Genomic DNA, 11,787 nt, shown 5'->3' with positions numbered 1-11,787 from the left:
ACTTCACCTCTCACTTGTTCACCCAATTTACTCCTATTTTAGCGAATCTCTTGGGGCTAAGATTCATTAGGGCATTTAAAAAGAAGAGTACCCCCTACGTAAATGAGGGGAACAAAATGGTTGAAGCGTGAAGTGTGTCTCAGAACATACCCGATAGTTTTCCGAAATTTCCCAAAATTATTCGAAATAAAATCCTTGAACATTTGTAATGAATACGGGATAACGAGTATTTGTTATTATGGCCGGCAAGTAATCGGTTCACAAAAAGAACGAGTAACCATTTAATTGTATGGGCTTTGTATTTGATTGCACGGTTTTGAGACGAATTTACGCACATAAAAAAATTAGCAAAGCATCAACTAACCAGACAAACAACTTGCAAATCTCTGAAGAAGACAAATAATTATACAGGCTGGCGCTAGTTGTGGAACAGGAAATACAATATTTATTCAACTATTAAGCAAAGCAACATAAACATAAGATTAGAGGGAATTTGGTACAAACAAAAAAGTTAAAATTGATTGGTGTGTGATTTGCGAGAAGAAGATATTGGAAACTTGTGGTATTCCCAGACAACGAATTACGGATTCCTCCAAGAAGCACAGCTGGTATGTACCTATGCTAATTAAACTTTTCTAAACTAAACTCATTGTTTCCTACATTTTCCCCCAAACTAAAGTGCTGTAGACTTGACTCTTGGAATCCTAAACCATTTTGCTGGCAACACAACAAGAGACATTAGGCGATTGAAAAGATGCTCATTTCAATGTAGGTATGCAATTTTTGTGTATATTCCTTAGTTTAAGAAAATGTTATTGAAGACATTAATGGTTATGGTTTTTTAATAGACCAATTCCATTTTCCCATTTTGTATTGCCACAAAATCACAAATCTTAATCTACCAGAGCGCAAACTTGTAATACTTTGTATGAATGTTTGTATGTACTTCGCTTCTGGTACACGTACAATTTATTACATATTTATGTACATCGGTATGTGGCCACTGCCACTCCACTGCTGTCTTTCATCAGCAATGCTAAAATGCTTTCTACTCTTCTTCTTGTTGTGGTATTGGTATTTTGAGGTCTTTAAATATTGTTTTTCTTTTTGTTTGCTATGTATTTTCTTTCTTCTTCTTTTGTTTTATCTATTTAGCTTTCTTCTTTTGATTTTGTGGCAACTTGATTTGGTGGGATTATAAGGTTTTTATATATTGATATTACATACATGTTTGTTTTTTTTTAATGTTGTGGAGACTTAAAAAGTCTCCACTAAGTATTGTAGCGCTTTATCGTTTCACGCCATTTTGTTAATATCCAGTGCTTGGGACTAATTTCAACTTTTGCGTAAAAAATATAAAATTATATAATTAGTGGAACATACATACATTTCTGATATTAGTAAATCTTGAAAAAAACATGGAGCGGAAATATCGCTCCATAAAGCAAAAAAATTGAGACAGTTTTTGTGAACTTATTTTTTTAGAGGAAGCCGATAAAAGCTGACACCTACAAGGTAAAGCAAATTTGAAAGATTTGAATGTACACACAATTTGTAAGATCTGTTTTTAATTATGAAAAACATGTCCAGTCTTCCATCCAAAAAATACATATGTTGGTTGGAAATATACACGATTGTTGGATAAAGTAAGATTTCCTCTACATCCTTTTACTTCTTTCAGAAGGGGTCCAAAGAAGCACATTTTCTTTCCGAAAGGGTCTATCGAGGGTGTTTTTTTCAGAAAGGGTCTATGGACGCTTTCTTTAAGAAAGAGTCTTTAGAATCACTTTTTCCACAAAGGGTCTATAGAATCACTTTTTCCACAAAGGGTCTATAGAATCACTTTTTCCACAAAGGGTCTATAGAAGCTCCCTTTCTTTCAGAATGGGTCTATAGAATCACATTTTTCAGAAAGGATCTACAGAAGCACCCTTTCTTTCAGAAAGAGTCTTTAGAATCACTTTTTTCACAAGGGGTCTATAGAAGCATCCTTTCATTCAGAAAGATCCTATAGAACTTTTGTGAGGAAGCAGTGGACCGCTCCATCTTCGAATTTTATTTAATATACGAAGTGTGTAGCCACTACACATGCTGATCCTAGTTGATTTTTAGAGCTTTCGGGTAATTTTCTCAATTTCATGGGCAAGTCGATACGCCCATCAAAAAACTTGTATCATAGGGGTAGGGGCCTCGAGTGTAACCTTTTGCAAGAAAATTCAAAACTATTCAGAAGGGGTCAAAAGAAGCTCCCTTTCTTTCAGAAGGGGTCAAAAGAAGCACCCTTTCTTTCAGAAGGGGTCAAAAGAAGCACCCTTTCTTTCAGAAGGGGTCAAACGAAGCACCCTTTCTTTCAGAAGGGGTCAAAAGAAGCACCCTTTCTTTCAGAAGGGGTCAAACGAAGCACCCTTTCTTTCAGAAGGGGTCAAAAGAAGCACCCTTTCTTTCAGAAGGGGTCAAAAGAAGCACCCTTTCTTTCAGAAGGGGTCAAAAGAAGCACCCTTTCTTTCAGAAGGGGTCAAAAGAAGCACCCTTTCTTTCAGAAGGGGTCAAAAGAAGCACCCTTTCTTTCAGAAGGGGTCAAAAGAAGCACCCTTTCTTTCAGAAGGGGTCAAAAGAAGCACCCTTTCTTTCAGAAGGGGTCAAAAGAAGCACCCTTTCTTTCGGAAGGGGTCAAAAGAAGCACCCTTTCTTTCAGAAGGGGTCAAAAGAAGCACCCTTTCTTTCGGAAGGGGTCAAAAGAAGCACCCTTTCTTTCAGAAGGGGTCAAAAGAAGCACCCTTTCTTTCAGAAGGGGTCAAAAGAAGCACCCTCTCTTTCAGAAGGGGTCAAAAGAAGCACCCTTTCTTTCAGAAGGGGTCAAAAGAAGCACCCTTTCTTTCAGAAGGGGTCAAAAGAAGCACCCTTTCTTTCAGAAGGGGTCAAAAGAAGCACCCTTTCTTTCAGAAGGGGTCAAAAGAAGCACCCTTTCTTTCAGAAGGGGTCAAAAGAAGCACCCTTTCTTTCAGAAGGGGTCAAAAGAAGCACCCTTTCTTTCAGAAGGGGTCAAAAGAAGCACCCTTTCTTTCAGAAGGGATCACAAGAAGCACCCTTTCTTTCAGAAGGGGTCAAAAGAAGCACCCTTTCTTTCAGAAGGGGTCAAAAGAAGCACCCTTTCTTTCAGAAGGGGTCAAAAGAAGCACCCTTTCTTTCAGAAGGGGTCAAAAGAAGCACCCTTTCTTTCAGAAGGGGTCAAAAGAAGCACCCTTTCTTTCAGAAGGGGTCAAAAGAAGCACCCTTTCTTTCAGAAGGGGTCAAAAGAAGCACCCTTTCTTTCAGAAGGGGTCAAAAGAAGCACCCTTTCTTTCAGAAGGGGTGAAAAGAAGCACCCTTTCTTTCAGAAAGGATCTATAGAAGCAACCTTTCTTTCGGAAAGGGTCTATAGAAGCACCCTTTCTTTCAGAAGGATCCTATAGAACCTTTGTGAGGAAGGAGTGGACCGCTCCATCTTCGAATTTTATCTAATATACGAAGAAGTATTACGATAGGCAAAGTGGCTACACACTTGTGGCTACACATGCTGATCCTAGGGGATTTTTACAGCTTTCGGGTAATTTTCTCAGGAAGTATCGACTTGCCCATCTAAAAATCTGTATCATAGCGGTAGGAGCCTTGTGTGTAACCTTTTGCAAGAAAAATCAAAACTATTCGAGGGGTGGTCTTAAACTGCATTTTTTTCGATTTTTCTGCGTGGGAGGTGCCCAAAGGAGTTAACTGATATAGTTCATATTCGAACCTGTTCTATGTCTCGTAGAAATATTACGCCTTCGTAAATCTTCTTGTGCACCATTTTAGCGAGAAGTTTTGAACTTTTGTGGGGGAGGTACCCAACGGAGTGGACCAATATGGCCCATTTTTACCTTTTCTGAAAGAAAGACTGCTTCTATAGACCCATTCTGAAAAACAGGGTGCTTCTATAGGAACATTCTGAAGGAAAAGAATGCTTTTATAGGCCCATTCTGAAAGAAAGGCAGCTTCTTTAGACCTTTTCTGAATGAAAGATTGTTTCTATAGACCAGTGTCGCCCACAATATTTCCATCAATACTAAAGCATGTGTGTATGCATGGTTGAAAAAAACAACAACCACATTATGTTCATCGTGTGTTTATGTACACGTACACTGTATGTGAGAGAGAGAGAAGCAAATGCGAAAACAACTCAGTGGGCGCCCTCACGATACTGTCTAGGCAAAGAAGCGCGTCCCTGCTATAGACCCATTCTGAAAGAACGAGTGTGTCTTTAGTCCTTTTCTGAAAAAAGAGTGCTTCTATAGACCCATTCTGGGGCTTCAATAAACCTTTTTGAAAGAAAGGGTGCTTCTGTAAACCCCTTCCGAAAGAAAGGTTGCTTCTTTAAACCCTTTCTGAAAGAAAGGGTTCTTCTATAAACCATTTTTTAAAGAAAGGGTGCTTCTATAAACCCTTTCTGAAAGAAAGGGTTCTTCTATAAACCATTTTTTTTTAAAGAAAGGGTGCTTCTATAAACCCTTTCTGAAAGGAAGGGTGCTTCTATAAACTCTTTCTGAAAGAAAGAGTGCTTCTTTAAACCCATTCTGAAAGAAAGAGTGCTTCCATAAACCTATTTTGAAAGAAAGGGTTCTTTTATAAACCCTTTCTGAAAGAACGGGTGCTTCTATAGACCCTTTCTGAAAGAAAGAGTGCTTCTTTAGACCCTTTCTTAAAGAAAGGGTTCTTTTATAAACACTTTCTGAAAGAAAGGGTGCTTATATAAACCCTTTTTGAAAGGAAGGGTGCTTCTATAAACTCTTTCTGAAAGAAAGGGTGCTTCTATAAACTCTTTCTGAAAGAAAGGGTGCTTCTATAATCCCTTTTTGAAAGAACGGCTGGTTCTACAAACCCTTTCTGAAAGAAAGGGTGCTTCTATAGACACATTCTGAAAGACAGGGTGCTTCTATAGACCCATTCTGAAAGAAAGGGAGCTTCTTTAGACCTTTTCTGAAAGAAAGAAAAAAGAGTGTTTCTATAGACCCATTCTGAAAGAAAGGGTGCATCTTTAGACCTTTTCTGAAAGAAAGGGTGCTTCTATTAACCCCTTCTGAAAGAAATGGTGCTCTAAAAACCCCTTCTGAAAGAAAGGGTGCTCTAAAAACCCTTTCTGAAAGAATGGGTACTTCTATAAATCCTTTGTGAAAGGAAGGGTGCTTCTATAAACTCTTTCTGAAAGAAGGGGTGCTTCTATAATCTCTTTCTGAAAGAACGGGTGGTTCTATAAACCCCTTCTCAAAGAAACGGTGCTTCTATAGACACTGATAAGCCGTTTGGACAGGGGAATAAGATCTAAAAATTGAATCGGGTTACACTCTTTGATATGAAAGAAGTTACCTTTTGTCCCATTTCGTATGTTTGCGGCGTGGTTTTTTAAACTGTTTCATATGGAAGACGTAATAAACGTGGATTTGATTTGGGCTTTATCTTTTCCCTAAGTGTTTTCCCAACGTAGTCAATTTTCTTAGTCAAATGGGCCAGATAACCTAAAAGTTATATAAAGCTTAAATTTTTTCATATTTCACCCAAAAGAAAAGTCTCCACAAAATCTCAAATCGTATGTATAACTCCCACTCTTTGTATACATATAGCGGCATGTACATGGGAATGGGGTGTCTGTGTGTATGTGATTTAATACAAGATGCACACACATTCCTTGGTCTTTGTATTATACAAGATAACCATACCGGTGTGTTGCTCTCTTTTCAAAACAAAACACACTGTGAGTGGTCCCAAAAAAGGGGGGAAGAGGAGCATGTTGTGATTAAAACAAATCTCTATTAACGACAATTTTGCCATGTGGTTTGGTATTGAGAATGGAGAGTACATCGATAATGGTTCATCATGGCATTTGGATTGTGCTGCCGTTGTTTTTCTTGTTATTGTTGTTGATTATACACTTTGTTGGACTCTTCGTTTATTGTTACGCTGTGTGTGAGAGAGCAATTGGTCTGTTTGTATGGCTATTCTGGCTTTGTTATTAAATTTTTTGTTTTATTTTGCATTTTGCGGGCATATTTTGTTGTCTTCGGTTGTGTTATTTTCTTACACGACGACGTCGAACTGTGGTGTGTGAATTTTTATACAATTTGATATGAACGTTTTGGGTTTTATTTAATTTATTTCCCTTGGAACGAAGTTCGTCGTCTTTAATTACGTTAAAACTAATAGCACAACATCAGAAGAGATAGATGACAGCGTCGGCGGCGGCGTTGATTACATAGTTTGATTGGATGAAGAAAAAAATTATTGAATAAAAATACAGCACAGCAAAAACACCTCAACAAAATTTTGCACAAATAAATGGTAAAGAAGTCCGAACACAAATCAAGACCACGAAGGTGCCATACGGCAAAGACAAAAAGTCATTCGTTTTTCTTCTTCTTTATATTTCTGAAAAACAAGCAATTTTGTTAATTTATTTTTTTTTTTATTTTTTACAGTTTGGACTCAAATCGTCCATTTGCTGCGCATAAATACATCCTAACTGATATTGGAACTTATTTAGATATTTGTAACATCTATATATGGAATACTGGAATTTGAACCAAAAGCAAAACTTATGTATGTAAGTATTGTAATTCATTTTATAGAATCTATAAGTATCGTTTCTTCATTGCATTAGATCGACAGATGGGCTTCAGTACTGTTTAAGGCTTCCTCGTAAATATCTATGACATGTCTACAATTGATAGGGCTAGGGGCCCTGAATACAACGATAAGTAATAATTGATGAGTAAGTTCCTACTTTCCGAGAAATGGGACTTTAAAATTGCATAAGTACAAGTACCCTTGATTTGTTCTCATTGTTTTGAAAGACAACCAAGGCAATGTGCCGGTGTTGGAATCTGACCATAGGTGAAAGTCTTAAATTTCCAGGCCGAAATGCGGCATTAGCCAAAGCTTTCACTTTATGGCGGAAAATTTTATTGTATAACCGGCGCTGGCATATGGTACCTTGGTTGTCTTACCCAACCTTTACACATGCCAGTGACAGTTCGAAAAAACCAATACATACACAATATTTTACTACCACAATTACATTTTTTGAATTGTCGACTCCACTGGCACTAGATTTTTCATGCCAGCAAAATTTTGAGCTGGCTGCCAATGATATGTCGAAAATGAAAAAAGAGTTGCCGAGACTATTTTTTAATCCATGTACATTTTTGTTTCTTTTAAGAATGCAAAGATTTAATGCATATTTTCAAAAAGATTAGGAAACACAAATAATACGTCTCGGTAGCTGCAATATATTAGTGGTTAGTAAAGACATAATTTTGATGTTTTTCATGCAAATATAGGTTGATAAATAATTTCCCCTCTGGGATTATACAATATTGAAAAGGCGGCAATACCAGATTCATTATGTTTATGATTGAAAACAATCTTTTTAAAACGAAATAAAATAAAAAGTAATAAAATATGTTGTGAATTGTGTTTTAAATCTGAAATATAATGCACTTTTGTGTGTTAATGCGCCTTAAAATAATTAATAATTAATTTTGAAATTGAACTTGCACTGGCATGTGTAAACACACAAGAAAACTGCATGCCAGTCGAACACTTTTTCGGCATTTTCGAGTATAATACATGTACAATCTTTTTAAAACGTTACGCTTCAGTTACACATGCCAGTGAATTGGTGCCAATTGAGTACATGTATTATACTCGAAAATGCCGAAAAAGTGTTCGACTGGCATGCAGTTTTCTTGTGTGTTTACACATGCCAGTGCAAGTTCAATTTCAAAATTAATTATTAATTATTTTAAGGCGCATTAACACACAAAAGTGCATTATATTTCAGATTTAAAACACAATTCACAACATATTTTATTACTTTTTATTTTATTTCGTTTTAAAAAGATTGTTTTCAATCATAAACATAATGAATCTGGTATTGCCGCCTTTTCAATATTGTATAATCCCAGAGGGGAAATTATTTATCAACCTATATTTGCATGAAAAACATCAAAATTATGTCTTTACTAACCACTAATATATTGCAGCTACCGAGACGTATTATTTGTGTTTCCTAATCTTTTTGAAAATATGCATTAAATCTTTGCATTCTTAAAAGAAACAAAAATGTACATGGATTAAAAAATAGTCTCGGCAACTCTTTTTTCATTTTCGACATATCATTGGCAGCCAGCTCAAAATTTTGCTGGCATGAAAAATCTAGTGCCAGTGGAGTCGACAATTCAAAAAATGTAATTGTGGTAGTAAAATATTGTGTATGTATTGGTTTTTTCGAACTGTCACTGGCATGTGTAACCCAATGATTACACATGCAAGTAACTTGCAGGCAGTTGTGTATACATATTATAGTCGAAACTTCAATTTTTTCGAACTGACACTTGCATGTGTAAACGTTCGGAAAAAATTGAAGTTACTTTCAAAGCACTTACATTGATTACTGACAATGATATGTTGTCGGCAGTGAGGTTGTTAGTTGGTGTGGCAGTGAATATGTGTGAGTGTATTGGTATTTTTCGAACTGTCACTTGCATGTGTAAACGGGGGGTAAAGGTTGGGTAAACAATGAAATAAATTCAACGGTGTTTTCAGAACTTGAAGGCACAATTAATGGGAAATTATAAACCTTACCACAACAAATATATCGACAGTTGTAAACAGGGAAAGGGCTATTAAAGGTAGACATGACAAAGAGATCTACAAGAGGCCTTAAATTTGATTTGTTCCCGCAAGTGTTTAAGAGGAACTTTCTTTGAACTTGGTGTGTACGTTTGGAAGACATTTCACGATATGCAAACTTTCTGCCAAATCGGTTACTTGTGCTCAATGATCATTTTAGTAGGTGCCAATAGTGTTTTTGGTACATCATTAATGGGGCCGCGAGGAGTTACCCGAAGTAATGGACCGATATAGTCCGTACTCTAATCTGATTTATATTTGGATGATATTTTGCGATGTAAAAACTTTGGAACAACGTGATTTTAGTAGAAAAAAAAAAGAAAAATAGTTGACCAAATATGAAAATACGGATTTTTACAATTGTTGTTTAGAGGCAATAATCCCGCATTTTTATACACTCAGCGTTATGGCGGCATAAGTCGGGATTACGTGCGACCTTCCGATTCTTCTGATATTTTTGACACAGTTAGGTCTCATTGTCCTTAATAATAATAAATATTTTTTTAAGGAAAGTCAATACTTCCCGAGATATAATCCTTTAATGTTCCAAAAAATCTCGTAGCCATACAAGTCTTAAATCCCCGTCACACTATGTCGCTAGGCTTAGGTGGATGAATTTTGGTACAATTACTTATTGTTAGCTGACAATGTCGAGGGCAAGAAATGGGGAAGGTCGGTCCCAATTTTCGTTATTTTAGCTAAATTTATCGGCCAATTTCGCGGAATTTTGATGTGCAAGTTCCCAGTTGATAAAAAACTTTCCCGATAAATGCCATGGACATAGGTCTACCTTTTGATATGGACCCCATATAACGGTACATCCCGATTTTCGGTATTTAAAAGATTTCACCTAACTTTCTAGACCAAATTGGTCGAATTTTTTTCTGATAAAAAATTATGGGTATAGGTCCACGTTTTTATATAGAACCCATAGAAGGATATCGCACGATTTTCGCAATATTTAAGGTTTTAGCCACATTATCTAACCGAAGTAGCTAATATTTGGTTTTTAGCCTTCGCCAGGGCTGCGAAAAAAATCCTACAGAAAATTTTTGGTATTGTACCACGTTTTCTTGTAGCCCCAATGGAACGCTACCCCCCGATATTCGGTATTTTGAAATGACTGAAAATTGGTGTTCAGTCTTCATATATTTTTGTGGGCTTATTGAATAAATCAAAAAAAGCGCCTCTTTTTCTTAAAAATCGAAATTTCGATTTTTACTGTTCACCATCTTTTTTAAATTTATATTTTTAAAATTTCTTCGTTTAAAGAAGGGATTCTTAGGTACTTAATAAGCCCACAAAAATATATGATGATCAGTCCATTCGTTTTCGAGCTTTATACTATGTTTACATTTACAAAATCCACTTGATTTCAACTGTCAATTCCATTGCTCAAACGACAAATGAAATCCAATCGATTTCAGATGAGTTTTCATTTTACGTATACACAATGGAATTGACAGATGAAATCGAGTGGATTTCGTAAATGTAAACATAGTATTAGTCGACACCGCAAAACGCTTTGTTAAAAAACGGGGTAACCTCTTAATGAGGTGGTTACTGAAAAAGATAAGTAAAATGTTCGTCTGCAAAGCAGCTGATCGAACATGCTTAATGTTGCTGGGAAAAATTCTTTCAGTAACTTTTAGCAATTTCTCAGCAAACAACTGTCAAAATGTTCTCTCACTTCGCTCTCTTTTACTGAACTTTTGTGTAAAAAGACAGCATTTATTAACATTTCGTAATAATCCCAGCAAAATGTTTGTAGCCAAAGAAGTAGTTAAATCATGAGTGCAAGTGATTTCGGACTACATCTTTTTACGTGAAAGAAGTCATGATTTTTACAAGGGCATGGTGCAGTGAGGATACTGTCTAATTTGCTTCTTAAGCACACATTTTGCATTAGTTCTTTGTAGTGAATAAATCACAACAACATATGATTCAACTACTTCTTTGGCTACAAACAAAGATGTAGTTCGAAATCACTTTTATTATTTTTTGTATACAAATTACTTTTTATGGATGCAAACATATTGCTGTTATTATAATTAACAGGAAACAAATTATGTTCTTTGTCTTTTTAAGTTTTTTTTTGCAAAATTTTGAAATTTCTAAAATGTGAAAAATTTATGAAATGGATTCAAATCGGACATTGTCAAAATGTGAAGAACGAACTGCATTTTTCATGACTCTGCGTGGACTGCTTCAAAAAAGCTATTCAATCACTACTTCACAAGGAACAACTTCAAATAAATTTTGCTGGGATTATTACAAATTATCACGTAAAAAGACACACCTAATATTTACTCAGTCAGTTCCAGCAACCTCTCTCAGTGAATTTTTTGCTCTCTCAAGCAAGAAAAATTGCAGAAAGTTATCGAACAACATTTTGTAAAAACTTGCACGAAAGTCAGCGGTTTCCGAAAATGTATGAAAATTGGTTTTGTTTCTTTTGATATTTTAAACAAAATGGAAACATAAATTTTAATATTGCAGTTTACTTATTTAATGCTTTAATCCTATCCACAACGCTTTAGAATCTAAAAAAATGTGCAATTGTGAAATTGTGAAAACATTTCGAGTTTGTTTACATTGAACAGGTGATTAAAAGTCAGCTGATCAGACTTGCAAATTTTTGCGGGAAAAATTTTCCCAGCAAAAAATTGCAAGTTCTCAGTCACAGAACTCTCCAAAAATCTCTCCAAACTCGCTCTCTTTTGCTGGATAATTTTGTTCTCGTACAGCATTCAGTAAAAATTTGTACGAATTTGTACAAATTATTGGGTTATCGTACACACCTATTGTAATCAAATTCAAACATCTTAACATCACCGTCAGTCTATCTTTTAGTTTTAGTTTAATTACACTTTTTCATAAAAAACTTGTTTTTCTTGCCCTTCATTTTTTTATTTTTTCCCATTTTTCTACCACAAAATAAAACTCACAACAAAAGCTGTGTTCCTTTACTTACCTGAGGTTACCATTTGTTACCATTTTTAACCTGCAAAGCCTTAACCCCAACAAGTGGTAAAACTGGCAGCAATTTTTAAGAGATTGAGAGAGGAGAGAGTGCTGCACATATGC

General features: G+C 35.8%; 1 protein-coding gene across 15 annotated transcripts in view; it reads left to right on the top strand.

Moving 5' to 3' along the window:
* The first annotated feature begins 275 nt into the window (after window positions 1-275).
* Zmynd8 (Zinc finger MYND-type containing 8) overlaps window positions 276-11,787 on the top strand; it is a 44,588-nt gene continuing 33,076 nt past the window's right edge. The window contains exons 1-4 of one of the 15 annotated variants that reach the window (XM_073978521.1): window positions 288-608; window positions 680-768; window positions 6,486-6,610; window positions 6,668-6,778. The gene's annotated coding sequence lies outside the window, so the exon portion shown is untranslated. The other 14 variants (XM_073978529.1, XM_073978513.1, XM_073978483.1 and 11 more) reach the window with 14 other exon arrangements.

The sequence above is a fragment of the Musca autumnalis genome, unplaced genomic scaffold (assembly GCF_047663935.1).
Source record: "Musca autumnalis isolate F117 unplaced genomic scaffold, ASM4766393v1 scaffold_1, whole genome shotgun sequence".
NCBI lineage: Eukaryota > Metazoa > Arthropoda > Insecta > Diptera > Muscidae > Musca > Musca autumnalis.
The sequence above is the reverse complement of the archived record's forward strand: the minus strand, read 5'-3'. Positions and strand labels throughout refer to the sequence as shown.